Below are 14,837 nucleotides of genomic sequence, written 5' to 3' on the forward strand. Positions count from 1 at the left end.
GACTATGGCAACCGGACACCAAACAATGGCGTCCGGCTATGCCATAGACGGAAGCCTAGTGGGTCCTGACAACGTCAGGACCCACTATGCTTGCTGTCAGTGAGTAGCTGACAGTTCAAATACACTGCACTACGCATGTAGTGCAGTGTATTAGAATAGCGATCAGGGCCTCCTGCCCTCAAGTCCCCTAGTGGGATAAAGTAATACAGTAAAAAAAAAGTTAAAAAAAGATGTGTAAAAATAAGAAAATAAAAGTTTTAAAAGTAATAAAAGTAAAAGTCCCACTTTTTCCCTTATCAGTCCTTTATTATTAATAAAAATATATAAACAAACAAATAAACTATACATAATTGGTATCGCCGCGTCCGTAACGGCCTGAACTACAAAATTATTTTGTTATTTATCCCGCACGGTGAACGCCGTAAAAAAAAATATTCATAAACCGTACCACAATCACAATTGTTTGGTCACTTCACCTCCCAAAAAATTGAATAAAAAGAGATCAAAAAGTCGCATGTACCGAAAAATGGTACTGATGGAAACTACAGTTCGTTACGCAAAAAATAAGTCCTCGCACGGCTTTATTGATTTAAAAATAAAAACGTTCTGGCTCTTAGAATATGATAACACAAAAAGTAAATGATTGTTTACAAAACGTATTTTATTGCGCAAACGCCATAAGACATAAAAAAAAACTATAAACATCTGCTATCGCCATAATCGTATCGCCCCGCAGAATAAAGTGAATAAGACATTTATAGCGCACGGTGCACGCAGTAAAAAAAAAAAGAATAAAAAAACAATAGTAGAATTGCTGTTTATTAGTCACCACGCCACCTAAAAATAGAATAAAAACTGATCAAAAAGCCGCATGCACCCCAAGAAAACTACAATGTATTCCTCAAGGGGTCTAGTTTCCAAAATGGGGTCACTTTTGGGGGGTTTCCAATGTTTTGGCACCACAAGATCTCTTCAAACCGGACATGGTGCCTAATAAAAAAGAGGGCTCAAAATCCACTAGGTGCTCCTTTGCTTCGGAGGCCGGTGCTTCAGTCCATTACCGCACTAGGGCCACATGTGGGATATTTCTCAAAACTGCAGAATCTGGGCAATACGTATTGAGTTGCGTTTCTCTGATAAATCCTTTTGTGTTATAAAAAAAATGATATAAAGAGGATTTTCTGACAAAAAAAAAAAGTTAATTTCACCTCTGCTTTGCTCTAAATTTCTGTGAAACACCTAAAGGGTTCATAAACTTTCTAATTGCTGTTGTGAATACTTTGAGGGGGCAATACTTCGCTTCTCACATTATACTGATAATGAGCCGTGCCCACCCCGAGATGACCCCAGTTTTGACCGTTTGTATAAACGGAGACCCCTATTAGACCGTTTCAGTGCCCGGTTTTCCCGAGCATTCACCCCCGAGAAGTGTATTTCTATTGATGAGTCCCTGGTACATTTTAAAGGGAGGGTTCAATTCCGCGAGTACCTGCCGGGTAAGAGGGCAAGGTATGGCGTGAAGATGTATAAGCTGTGCGAGAGTGCATCAGGGTATACCTACAGATTTAGGATATATGAAGGAAAGGCCACCCCCAAACCAGACTGCATCCTGGACTACAATAGGTACATGGGAGGGATGGACTTGTAAGATCAAGTCCTGAAGCCCTACAGCGCCATGCGGTGTGGTATAAGAAGCTGGCCGGGCACATCATACAGATGGCTTTGTACAATGCGTACGTGCTACGTGGATGTGCAGGCCAGAGAGGAACTTTCCTGGAATTTCAAGATCTAATCTTTAGGGACCAGGAAGGGGGGGCACCCAGTACTTCTGGAAGCGAGGCCACACGCATCATACCAGGGCAACACTTTCCAGGAGAAGTTCCCCAAACCGGTGGAAAGGGAAAGAGTCAAAAGAGGTGCAGAGTCTGCTATAAGAGGGGGATAAGGAAGAACACAATATACCAATGTGACACGTGTCCCGAAAAACCAGGGCTCTGTATAAAAGATTGTTTTAAAATGTATCATACATCCCTTGATTTTTAATTTACCCTGATGCACTCCGCACAGCTTATCCCCCTCATCTTTCCCTTCTGAGCCCTGCCGTATGCCCAGGCAGCTGATAACAGCCACATGTAGGGTATTGCCGTACCCAGGAGAACCCACATTACAATTTAAGGGGTGTATATCTCCGGTGGCGCATGCTGGGTACACTATATTGGACACTGAAATGGCATATATATATATAAAATTGCAAATCTCACACTGCACCATCTGCTGCGCATTATCTTTTACACAGTACCTGTGGGGTCAAAATGCTCACTACACCTCTAGATGAATATCTTAAGGGGTGCAGTTTTTAAAATGGGGTCACTTCTCAGGGGTTTCAACTGTACTGGTACCTCAGGGGCTTCTGCATACATGACTTAGCACCAGAAAAGCTCCAGTAGGCCAAATGGTGGTCCTTCCCTTCTAAGCCCTGCCGTGTGCCCAGGCACCTGATAACAGCCACATGTAGGGTATTGCCGTACCCAGGAGAACCCACATTACAGTTTATGGGGTGTATGTCTCCGGTGGCGCATGCACCCCATAAAAAAAGGTCCGTCAAATTCAACCTATAAACCTGCCGTGTTGATCCAGAGGAAGGCAAAAACTGTCTTGGAGTGCATTCCAATGTTGTCGTTAGGGGAAAAATTCCTCCCTTACTCCAAATATGGCTATTAGAATAAATTCCTGGATCAAAGTTCCATCTCCAGAATCTGGTACAAATATGATGAAATTTTATATTTTTCAAAAAAACACTTTTCAATGTGGCAGAGAGTTCAATCGTCGAACTGCTCTTACAGTAAAGAATCCCCGTCTGTGATGAGGTCCTTTAATTACCTTGCTTTCCCTTCTTTGCACGCATTCTAGTTCAGCAATGTCCTTCTCATACACAGGTGCTCAAAACTGTACACAATATTCCATGTATGGTCTAACCGGTGATTTATAGAAATGCAGAGTTTGTTGCATGAAATCATCTTAGAGGTCCAATTTCAACCTTAAGGACAAAAATAATATCTTGATTTTGCCTCTTTGTATTCCGATAGTCATAACTTTATTATTTTTCCGTCCTCATAGTCATATAAGGGCTTGTTTTTAGCGAGCCAAGTTCTTGTTTTTAATGGCAGCATTTAATGTACCATATAATGTACTGAAAGAAAACTCTTTGTGGGGTGGAATGGAAAACACAAAAGCAATTTGTCCAATGCTTTTTGAGTAGTAAAAATTGCAAGTTTATTTTATTATTCAGGTTAATAGGATATCAATATGAATACACGTTTTGCATGTATTTTCTACTGACGTGACGTGAATCTTTGGTGTAAAAGTGGCCGGTTAGCTCAGTTGGTTAGAGCGTGGTGCTAATAACGCCAAGGTCACGGGTACGGGCCATGGAAGCTCACTTTTGTTACATGCTTGTTACAGAGTTGAATAGTTGATATTATTGAAAAAAGGTCCATCAAATTCAACCTATAAACCTGCCGTGTTGATCCAGAGGAAGGCAAAAACTGTCTTGGAGTGCATTCCAATGTTGTCATTAGGGGAAAAAGTCCTCGCTTACTTCAAATATGGCTATTAGAATAAATTCCTGGATCAAAGTTCCATCTCCAGAATCTGGTACAAATATGATGACATTTTATATTTTTCAAAAAAACACTTTTCAATGTGGCAGAGAGTTCAATCGTCGAACTGCTCTTACAGTAAACAATCCCCGTCTGTGATGAGGTCCTTTAATTACCTTGCTTTCCCTTCTTTGCACGCATTCTAGTTCAGCAATGTCCTTCTCATACACAGGTGCTCAAAACTGTACACAATATTCCATGTATGATCTAACCGGTGATTTATAGAAATGCAGAGTTTGTTGCATGAAATCATCTTAGAGGTCCAATTTCAACCTTAAGGACATAAATAATATCTTGATTTTGCCTCTTTGTATTCCGATAGTCATAACTTTATTATTTTTCCGTCCTCATAGTCATATAAGGGCTTGTTTTTAGCGAGACAAGTTCTTGTTTTTAATGGCAGCATTTAATGTACCCTATAATGTACTGAAAGAAAACTCTTTGTGGGGTGGAATGGAAAACACAAAAGCAATTTGTCCAATGCTTTTTGAGTAGTAAAAATTGCAAGTTTATTTTATTATTCAGGTTAATAGGATATCAATATGAATACACGTTTGCATGTATTTTCTGCTGACGTGACGTGAATTTTTGGTGTAAAAGTGGCCGGTTAGCTCAGTTGGTTAGAGCGTGGTGCTAATAACGCCAAGGTCATGGGTTCGATCCCCGTACGGGCCATGGAAGCTCACTTTTGCTTGTTACAGAGTTGAATAGTTGATAATATTGAAAAAAGGTCCATCAAATTCAACCTATAAACCTGCCGTGTTGATCCAGAGGAAGGCAAAAACTGTCTTGGAGTGCATTCCAATGTTGTCATTAGGGGAAAAATTCCTCCCTTACTCCAAATATGGCTATTAGAATAAATTCCTGGATCAAAGTTCCATCTCCAGAATCTGGTACAAATATGATGAAATTTTATATTTTTCAAAAAAACACTTTTCAATGTGGCAGAGAGTTCAATCGTCGAACTGCTCTTACAGTAAAGAATCCCCGTCTGTGATGAGGTCCTTTAATTACCTTGCTTTCCCTTCTTTGCACGCATTCTAGTTCAGCAATGTCCTTCTCATACACAGGTGCTCAAAACTGTACACAATATTCCATGTATGGTCTAACCGGTGATTTATAGAAATGCAGAGTTTGTTGCATGAAATCATCTTAGAGGTCCAATTTCAACCTTAAGGACAAAAATAATATCTTGATTTTGCCTCTTTGTATTCCGATAGTCATAACTTTATTATTTTTCCGTCCTCATAGTCATATAAGGGCTTGTTTTTAGCGAGCCAAGTTCTTGTTTTTAATGGCAGCATTTAATGTACCATATAATGTACTGAAAGAAAACTCTTTGTGGGGTGGAATGGAAAACACAAAAGCAATTTGTCCAATGCTTTTTGAGTAGTAAAAATTGCAAGTTTATTTTATTATTCAGGTTAATAGGATATCAATATGAATACACGTTTTGCATGTATTTTCTACTGACGTGACGTGAATCTTTGGTGTAAAAGTGGCCGGTTAGCTCAGTTGGTTAGAGCGTGGTGCTAATAACGCCAAGGTCACGGGTACGGGCCATGGAAGCTCACTTTTGTTACATGCTTGTTACAGAGTTGAATAGTTGATATTATTGAAAAAAGGTCCATCAAATTCAACCTATAAACCTGCCGTGTTGATCCAGAGGAAGGCAAAAACTGTCTTGGAGTGCATTCCAATGTTGTCATTAGGGGAAAAAGTCCTCGCTTACTTCAAATATGGCTATTAGAATAAATTCCTGGATCAAAGTTCCATCTCCAGAATCTGGTACAAATATGATGACATTTTATATTTTTCAAAAAAACACTTTTCAATGTGGCAGAGAGTTCAATCGTCGAACTGCTCTTACAGTAAACAATCCCCGTCTGTGATGAGGTCCTTTAATTACCTTGCTTTCCCTTCTTTGCACGCATTCTAGTTCAGCAATGTCCTTCTCATACACAGGTGCTCAAAACTGTACACAATATTCCATGTATGATCTAACCGGTGATTTATAGAAATGCAGAGTTTGTTGCATGAAATCATCTTAGAGGTCCAATTTCAACCTTAAGGACATAAATAATATCTTGATTTTGCCTCTTTGTATTCCGATAGTCATAACTTTATTATTTTTCCGTCCTCATAGTCATATAAGGGCTTGTTTTTAGCGAGACAAGTTCTTGTTTTTAATGGCAGCATTTAATGTACCCTATAATGTACTGAAAGAAAACTCTTTGTGGGGTGGAATGGAAAACACAAAAGCAATTTGTCCAATGCTTTTTGAGTAGTAAAAATTGCAAGTTTATTTTATTATTCAGGTTAATAGGATATCAATATGAATACACGTTTGCATGTATTTTCTGCTGACGTGACGTGAATTTTTGGTGTAAAAGTGGCCGGTTAGCTCAGTTGGTTAGAGCGTGGTGCTAATAACGCCAAGGTCATGGGTTCGATCCCCGTACGGGCCATGGAAGCTCACTTTTGCTTGTTACAGAGTTGAATAGTTGATAATATTGAAAAAAGGTCCATCAAATTCAACCTATAAACCTGCCGTGTTGATCCAGAGGAAGGCAAAAACTGTCTTGGAGTGCATTCCAATGTTGTCATTAGGGGAAAAATTCCTCCCTTACTCCAAATATGGCTATTAGAATAAATTCCTGGATCAAAGTTCCATCTCCAGAATCTGGTACAAATATGATGAAATTTTATATTTTTCAAAAAAACACTTTTCAATGTGGCAGAGAGTTCAATCGTCGAACTGCTCTTACAGTAAAGAATCCCCGTCTGTGATGAGGTCCTTTAATTACCTTGCTTTCCCTTCTTTGCACGCATTCTAGTTCAGCAATGTCCTTCTCATACACAGGTGCTCAAAACTGTACACAATATTCCATGTATGGTCTAACCGGTGATTTATAGAAATGCAGAGTTTGTTGCATGAAATCATCTTAGAGGTCCAATTTCAACCTTAAGGACAAAAATAATATCTTGATTTTGCCTCTTTGTATTCCGATAGTCATAACTTTATTATTTTTCCGTCCTCATAGTCATATAAGGGCTTGTTTTTAGCGAGACAAGTTCTTGTTTTTAATGGCAGCATTTAATGTACCATATAATGTACTGAAAAAAACTCTTTGTGGGGTGGAATGGAAAACACAAAAGCAATTTGTCCAATGCTTTTTGAGTAGTAAAAATTGCAAGTTTATTTTATTATTCAGGTTAATAGGATATCAATATGAATACACGTTTGCATGTATTTTCTACTGACGTGACGTGAATCTTTGGTGTAAAAGTGGCCGTTTAGCTCAGTTGGTCAGAGCGTGGGGCTAATAACGCCAAGGTCATGGGTTCGATCCCCGTATGGGCCATGGAAGCTCACTTTTGTTACATGCTTGTTACAGAGTTGAATAGTTGATAATATTGAAAAAAGGTCCATCAAATTCAACCTATAAACCTGCCGTGTTGATCCAGAGGAAGGCAAAAACTGTCTTGGAGTGCATTCCAATGTTGTCATTAGGGGAAAAATTCCTCCCTTACTCCAAATATGGCTATTAGAATAAATTCCTGGATCAAAGTTCCATCTCCAGAATCTGGTCCAAATATGATGAAATTTTATATTATTCAAAAAAACACTTTTCAATGTGGTAGAGAGTTCAATCGTCGAACTGCTCTTACAGTAAAGAATCCCCATCTGTGATGAGGTCCTTTAATTACCTTGCACGCATTCTAGTTCAGCAATGTCCTTCTCATACACGGGTGCTCAAAACTGTACACAATATTCCATGTATGGTCTAACCGGTGATTTATAGAAATGCAGAGTTTGTTGCATGAAATCATCTTAGAGGTCCAATTTCAACCTTAAGGACAAAAATAGTATCTTGATTTTGCCTCTTTGTATTCCGATAGTCATAACTTTATTATTTTTCCGTCCTCATAGTCATATAAGGGCTTGTTTTTAGCGAGACAAGTTCTTGTTTTTAATGGCAGCATTTAATGTACCATATAATGTACTGAAAGAAAACTCTTTGTGGGGTGGAATGGAAAACACAAAAGCAATTTGTCCAATGCTTTTTGAGTAGTAAAAATTGCAAGTTTATTTTATTATTCAGGTTAATAGGATATCAATATGAATACACGTTTGCATGTATTTTCTGCTGACGTGACGTGAATTTTTGGTGGAAAAGTGGCCGGTTAGCTCAGTTGGTTAGAGCGTGGTGCTAATAACGCCAAGGTCATGGGTTCGATCCCCGTACGGGCCATGGAAGCTCACTTTTGTTACGTGCTTGTTACGTGCTTGTTACAGAGTTGAATAGTTGATAATATTGAAAAAAGGTCCATCAAATTCAACCTATAAACCTGCCGTGTTGATCCAGAGGAAGGCAAAAACTGTCTTGGAGTGCATTCCAATGTTGTCATTAGGGGAAAAATTCCTCCCTTACTCCAAATATGGCTATTAGAATAAATTCCTGGATCAAAGTTCCATCTCCAGAATCTGGTACAAATATGATGAAATTTTATATTTTTCAAAAAAACACTTTTCAATGTGGCAGAGAGTTCAATCGTCGAACTGCTCTTACAGTAAAGAATCCCCGTCTGTGATGAGGTCCTTTAATTACCTTGCTTTCCCTTCTTTGCACGCATTCTAGTTCAGCAATGTCCTTCTCATACACAGGTGCTCAAAACTGTACACAATATTCCATGTATGGTCTAACCGGTGATTTATAGAAATGCAGAGTTTGTTGCATGAAATCATCTTAGAGGTCCAATTTCAACCTTAAGGACAAAAATAATATCTTGATTTTGCCTCTTTGTATTCCGATAGTCATAACTTTATTATTTTTCCGTCCTCATAGTCATATAAGGGCTTGTTTTTAGCGAGACAAGTTCTTGTTTTTAATGGCAGCATTTAATGTACCATATAATGTACTGAAAAAAACTCTTTGTGGGGTGGAATGGAAAACACAAAAGCAATTTGTCCAATGCTTTTTGAGTAGTAAAAATTGCAAGTTTATTTTATTATTCAGGTTAATAGGATATCAATATGAATACACGTTTGCATGTATTTTCTACTGACGTGACGTGAATCTTTGGTGTAAAAGTGGCCGTTTAGCTCAGTTGGTCAGAGCGTGGGGCTAATAACGCCAAGGTCATGGGTTCGATCCCCGTATGGGCCATGGAAGCTCACTTTTGTTACATGCTTGTTACAGAGTTGAATAGTTGATAATATTGAAAAAAGGTCCATCAAATTCAACCTATAAACCTGCCGTGTTGATCCAGAGGAAGGCAAAAACTGTCTTGGAGTGCATTCCAATGTTGTCATTAGGGGAAAAATTCCTCCCTTACTCCAAATATGGCTATTAGAATAAATTCCTGGATCAAAGTTCCATCTCCAGAATCTGGTCCAAATATGATGAAATTTTATATTATTCAAAAAAACACTTTTCAATGTGGTAGAGAGTTCAATCGTCGAACTGCTCTTACAGTAAAGAATCCCCATCTGTGATGAGGTCCTTTAATTACCTTGCACGCATTCTAGTTCAGCAATGTCCTTCTCATACACGGGTGCTCAAAACTGTACACAATATTCCATGTATGGTCTAACCGGTGATTTATAGAAATGCAGAGTTTGTTGCATGAAATCATCTTAGAGGTCCAATTTCAACCTTAAGGACAAAAATAGTATCTTGATTTTGCCTCTTTGTATTCCGATAGTCATAACTTTATTATTTTTCCGTCCTCATAGTCATATAAGGGCTTGTTTTTAGCGAGACAAGTTCTTGTTTTTAATGGCAGCATTTAATGTACCATATAATGTACTGAAAGAAAACTCTTTGTGGGGTGGAATGGAAAACACAAAAGCAATTTGTCCAATGCTTTTTGAGTAGTAAAAATTGCAAGTTTATTTTATTATTCAGGTTAATAGGATATCAATATGAATACACGTTTGCATGTATTTTCTGCTGACGTGACGTGAATTTTTGGTGGAAAAGTGGCCGGTTAGCTCAGTTGGTTAGAGCGTGGTGCTAATAACGCCAAGGTCATGGGTTCGATCCCCGTACGGGCCATGGAAGCTCACTTTTGTTACGTGCTTGTTACGTGCTTGTTACAGAGTTGAATAGTTGATAATATTGAAAAAAGGTCCATCAAATTCAACCTATAAACCTGCCGTGTTGATCCAGAGGAAGGCAAAAACTGTCTTGGAGTGCATTCCAATGTTGTCATTAGGGGAAAAATTCCTCCCTTACTCCAAATATGGCTATTAGAATAAATTCCTGGATCAAAGTTCCATCTCCAGAATCTGGTACAAATATGATGACATTTTATATTTTTCAAAAAAACACTTTTCAATGTGGCAGAGAGTTCAATCGTCGAACTGCTCTTACAGTAAAGAATCCCCGTCTGTGATGAGGTCCTTTAATTACCTTGCTTTCCCTTCTTTGCACGCATTCTAGTTCAGCAATGTCCTTCTCATACACAGGTGCTCAAAACTGTACACAATATTCCATGTATGGTCTAACCGGTGATTTATAGAAATGCAGAGTTTGTTGCATGAAATCATCTTAGAGGTCCAATTTCAACCTTAAGGACAAAAATAATATCTTGATTTTGCCTCTTTGTGTTCCGATAGTCATAACTTTATTATTTTTCCGTCCTCATAGTCATATAAGGGCTTGTTTTTAGCGAGACAAGTTCTTGTTTTTAATGGCAGCATTTAATGTACCATATAATGTACTGAAATAAAACTCTTTGTGGGGTGGAATGGAAAACACAAAAGCAATTTGTCCAATGCTTTTTGAGTAGTAAAAATTGCAAGTTTATTTTATTATTCAGGTTAATAGGATATCAATATGAATACACGTTTGCATGTATTTTCTACTGACGTGACGAGAATCTTTGGTGTAAAAGTGGCTGGTTAGCTCAGTTGGTTAGAGCGTGGTGCTAATTAAGCCAAGGTCACGGGTTTGATCCCCGTGCGGGCCATGGAAGCTCACTTTTGTTACATGCTTGTTACAGAGTTGAATAGTTGATAATATTGAAAAAAGGTCCATCAAATTCAACCTATAAACCTGCCGTGTTGATCCAGAGAAAGGCAAAAACTGTCTTGGAGTGCATTCCAATGTTGTCATTAGGGGAAAAATTCCTCCCTTACTCCAAATATGGCTATTAGAATAAATTCCTGGATCAAAGTTCCATCTCCAGAATCTGGTACAAATATGATGACATTTTATATTTTTGAAAAAAACACTTTTCAATGTGGCAGAGAGTTCAATCGTCGAACTGCTCTTACAGTAAAGAATCCCCGTCTGTGATGAGGTCCTTTAATTACCTTGCTTTCCCTTCTTTGCACGCATTATAGTTCAGCAATGTCCTTTTCATACACAGGTGCTCAAAACTGTACACAATATTCCATGTATGGTCCAACCGGTGATTTATAGAAATGCAGAGTTTGTTGCATGAAATCATCTTAGAGGTCCAATTTCAACCTTAAGGACAAAAATAATATCTTGATTTTGCCTCTTTGTATTCCGATAGTCATAACTTTATTATTTTTCCGTCCTCATAGTCATATAAGGGCTTGTTTTTAGCGAGACAAGTTCTTGTTTTTAATGGCAGCATTTAATGTACCATATAATGTACTGAAAGAAAACTCTTTGTGGGGTGGAATGGAAAAATAATATCTTAATTTTGCCTCTTTGTATTCCGATAGTCATAACTTTATTATTTTTCCGTCCTCATAGTCATACAAGGGCTTGTTTTTAGCGAGACAAGTTCTTGTTTTTAATGGCAGCATTTAATGTACCATATAATGTACTGAAGAAAACTCTTTGTGGGGTGGAATGTAAAACACAAAAGCAATTTGTCCAATGCTTTTTGAGTAGTAAAAATTGCAAGTTTATTTTATTATTCAGGTTAATAGGATATCAATATGAATACACGTTTGCATGTATTTTCTACTGACGTGACGTGAATCTTTGGTGTAAAAGTGGCCTGTTAGCTCAGTTGGTTAGAGCGTGGTGCTAATAACGCCAAGGTCACGGGTTCGATCCCCATATGGGCAATGTAAGCTCACTTTTGTTACAGAGTTGAATAGTTGATAATATTGAAAAAAGGTCCATCAAATTCAACCTATAAACCTGCCGTGTTGATCCAGAGGAAGGCAAAAACTGTCTTGGAGTGCATTCCAATGTTGTCATTAGGGGGAAAATTCCTCCCTTACTCCAAATATGGCTATTAGAATAAATTCCTGGATCAAAGTTCCATCTCCAGAATCTGGTACAAATATGATGAAATTTTATATTTTTCAAAAAAACACTTTTCAATGTGGCAGAGAGTTCAATCGTCGAACTGCTCTTACAGTAAAGAATCCCCGTCTGTGATGAGGTCCTTTAATTACCTTGCTTTCCCTTCTTTGCACGCATTCTAGTTCAGCAATGTCCTTCTCATACACAGGTGCTTAAAACTGTACACAATATTCCATGTATGGTCTAACCGGTGATTTATAGAAATGCAGAGTTTGTTGCATGAAATCATCTTAGAGGTTCAATTTCAACCTTAAGGACAAAAATAATATCTTGATTTTGCCTCTTTGTATTCCGATAGTCATAACTTTATTATTTTTCCGTCCTCATAGTCATATAAGGGCTTGTTTTTAGCGAGACAAGTTCTTGTTTTTAATGGCAGCATTTAATGTACCATATAATGTACTGAAAGAAAACTCTTTGTGGGGTGGAATGGAAAAATAATATCTTGATTTTGCCTCTTTGTATTCCGATAGTCATAACTTTATTATTTTTCCGTCCTCATAGTCATATAAGGGCTTGTTTTTAGCGAGACAAGTTCTTGTTTTTAATGGCAGCATTTAATGTACCATATAATGTACTGAAGAAAACTCTTTGTGGGGTGGAATGGAAAACACAAAAGCAATTTGTCCAATGCTTTTTGAGTAGTAAAAATTGCAAGTTTATTTTATTATTCAGGTTAATAGGATATTAATATGAATACACGTTTGCATGTATTTTCTACTGACGTGACGTGAATCTTTTGTGTAAAAGTGGCTGGTTAGCTCAGTTGGTTAGAGCGTGGTGCTAATAACGCCAAGGTCACGGGTTCGATCCCCGTACGGGCCATGGAAGCTCACTTTTGTTACAGAGTTGAATAGTTGATAATATTGAAAAAAGGTCCATCAAATTCAACCTATAAACCTGCCGTGTTGATCCAGAGGAAGGCAAAAACTGTCTTGGAGTGCATTCCAATGTTGTCATTAGGGGAAAAATTCCTCCCTTACTCCAAATATGGCTATTAGAATAAATTCCTGGATCAAAGTTCCATCTCCAGAATCTAGTACAAATATGATGAAATTTTATATTTTTCAAAAAAACACTTTTCAATGTGGCAGAGAGTTCAATCGTCGAACTGCTCTTACAGTAAAGAATCCCCGTCTGTGATGAGGTCCTTTAATTACCTTGCTTTCCCTTCTTTGCACGCATTCTAGTTCAGCAATGTCCTTCTCATACACAGGTGCTTAAAACTGTACACAATATTCCATGTATGGTCTAACCGGTGATTTATAGAAATGCAGAGTTTGTTGCATGAAATCATCTTAGAGGTTCAATTTCAACCTTAAGGACAAAAATAATATCTTGATTTTGCCTCTTTGTATTCCGATAGTCATAACTTTATTATTTTTCCGTCCTCATAGTCATATAAGGGCTTGTTTTTAGCGAGACAAGTTCTTGTTTTTAATGGCAGCATTTAATGTACCATATAATGTACTGAAAGAAAACTCTTTGTGGGGTGGAATGGAAAAATAATATCTTAATTTTGCCTCTTTGTATTCCGATAGTCATAACTTTATTATTTTTCCGTCCTCATAGTCATACAAGGGCTTGTTTTTAGCGAGACAAGTTCTTGTTTTTAATGGCAGCATTTAATGTACCATATAATGTACTGAAGAAAACTCTTTGTGGGGTGGAATGGAAAACACAAAAGCAATTTGTCCAATGCTTTTTGAGTAGTAAAAATTGCAAGTTTATTTTATTATTCAGGTTAATAGGATATCAATATGAATACACGTTTGCATGTATTTTCTACTGACGTGACGTGAATCTTTGGTGTAAAAGTGGCCTGTTAGCTCAGTTGGTTAGAGCGTGGTGCTAATAACGCCAAGGTCACGGGTTCGATCCCCATATGGGCAATGTAAGCTCACTTTTGTTACAGAGTTGAATAGTTGATAATATTGAAAAAAGGTCCATCAAATTCAACCTATAAACCTGCCGTGTTGATCCAGAGGAAGGCAAAAACTGTCTTGGAGTGCATTCCAATGTTGTCATTAGGGGGAAAATTCCTCCCTTACTCCAAATATGGCTATTAGAATAAATTCCTGGATCAAAGTTCCATCTCCAGAATCTGGTACAAATATGATGAAATTTTATATTTTTCAAAAAAACACTTTTCAATGTGGCAGAGAGTTCAATCGTCGAACTGCTCTTACAGTAAAGAATCCCCGTCTGTGATGAGGTCCTTTAATTACCTTGCTTTCCCTTCTTTGCACGCATTCTAGTTCAGCAATGTCCTTCTCATACACAGGTGCTTAAAACTGTACACAATATTCCATGTATGGTCTAACCGGTGATTTATAGAAATTCAGAGTTTGTTGCATGAAATCATCTTAGAGGTTCAATTTCAACCTTAAGGACAAAAATAATATCTTGATTTTGCCTCTTTGTATTCCGATAGTCATAACTTTATTATTTTTCCGTCCTCATAGTCATATAAGGGCTTGTTTTTAGCGAGACAAGTTCTTGTTTTTAATGGCAGCATTTAATGTACCATATAATGTACTGAAAGAAACCTCTTTGTGGGGTGGAATGGAAAAATAATATCTTGATTTTGCCTCTTTGTATTCCGATAGTCATAACTTTATTATTTTTCCGTCCTCATAGTCATATAAGGGCTTGTTTTTAGCGAGACAAGTTCTTTTTTTTAATGGCAGCATTTAATGTACCAAATAATGTACTGAAGAAAACTCTTTGTGGGGTGGAATGTAAAACACAAAAGCAATTTGTCCAATGCTTTTTGAGTAGTAAAAATTGCAAGTTTATTTTATTATTCAGGTTAATAGGATATCAATATGAATACACGTTTGCATGTATTTTCTACTGACGTGACGTGAATCTTTGG

At 37.6% G+C, this 14,837-nt stretch overlaps 5 non-coding genes across 5 annotated transcripts; all 5 read left to right on the top strand.

Moving 5' to 3' along the window:
- The first annotated feature begins 4,260 nt into the window (after positions 1-4,260).
- On the top strand, positions 4,261-4,334 carry TRNAI-AAU (transfer RNA isoleucine (anticodon AAU)). The gene has a single exon. It is a non-coding gene; the product is annotated as a tRNA-Ile (tRNA).
- A 1,719-nt stretch (positions 4,335-6,053) lies between these two features.
- TRNAI-AAU (transfer RNA isoleucine (anticodon AAU)) lies at positions 6,054-6,127 on the top strand. The gene has a single exon. It is a non-coding gene; the product is annotated as a tRNA-Ile (tRNA).
- Positions 6,128-7,841: 1,714 nt separating this feature from the next.
- On the top strand, positions 7,842-7,915 carry TRNAI-AAU (transfer RNA isoleucine (anticodon AAU)). Its single transcript has one exon. It is a non-coding gene; the product is annotated as a tRNA-Ile (tRNA).
- A 1,732-nt stretch (positions 7,916-9,647) lies between these two features.
- Positions 9,648-9,721, top strand: TRNAI-AAU (transfer RNA isoleucine (anticodon AAU)). Its single transcript has one exon. It is a non-coding gene; the product is annotated as a tRNA-Ile (tRNA).
- Positions 9,722-12,710: 2,989 nt separating this feature from the next.
- Positions 12,711-12,784, top strand: TRNAI-AAU (transfer RNA isoleucine (anticodon AAU)). The gene has a single exon. It is a non-coding gene; the product is annotated as a tRNA-Ile (tRNA).
- Positions 12,785-14,837: the final 2,053 nt, after the last annotated feature.

This window comes from Rhinoderma darwinii, chromosome 3, assembly GCF_050947455.1.
Source record: "Rhinoderma darwinii isolate aRhiDar2 chromosome 3, aRhiDar2.hap1, whole genome shotgun sequence".
NCBI lineage: Eukaryota > Metazoa > Chordata > Amphibia > Anura > Rhinodermatidae > Rhinoderma > Rhinoderma darwinii.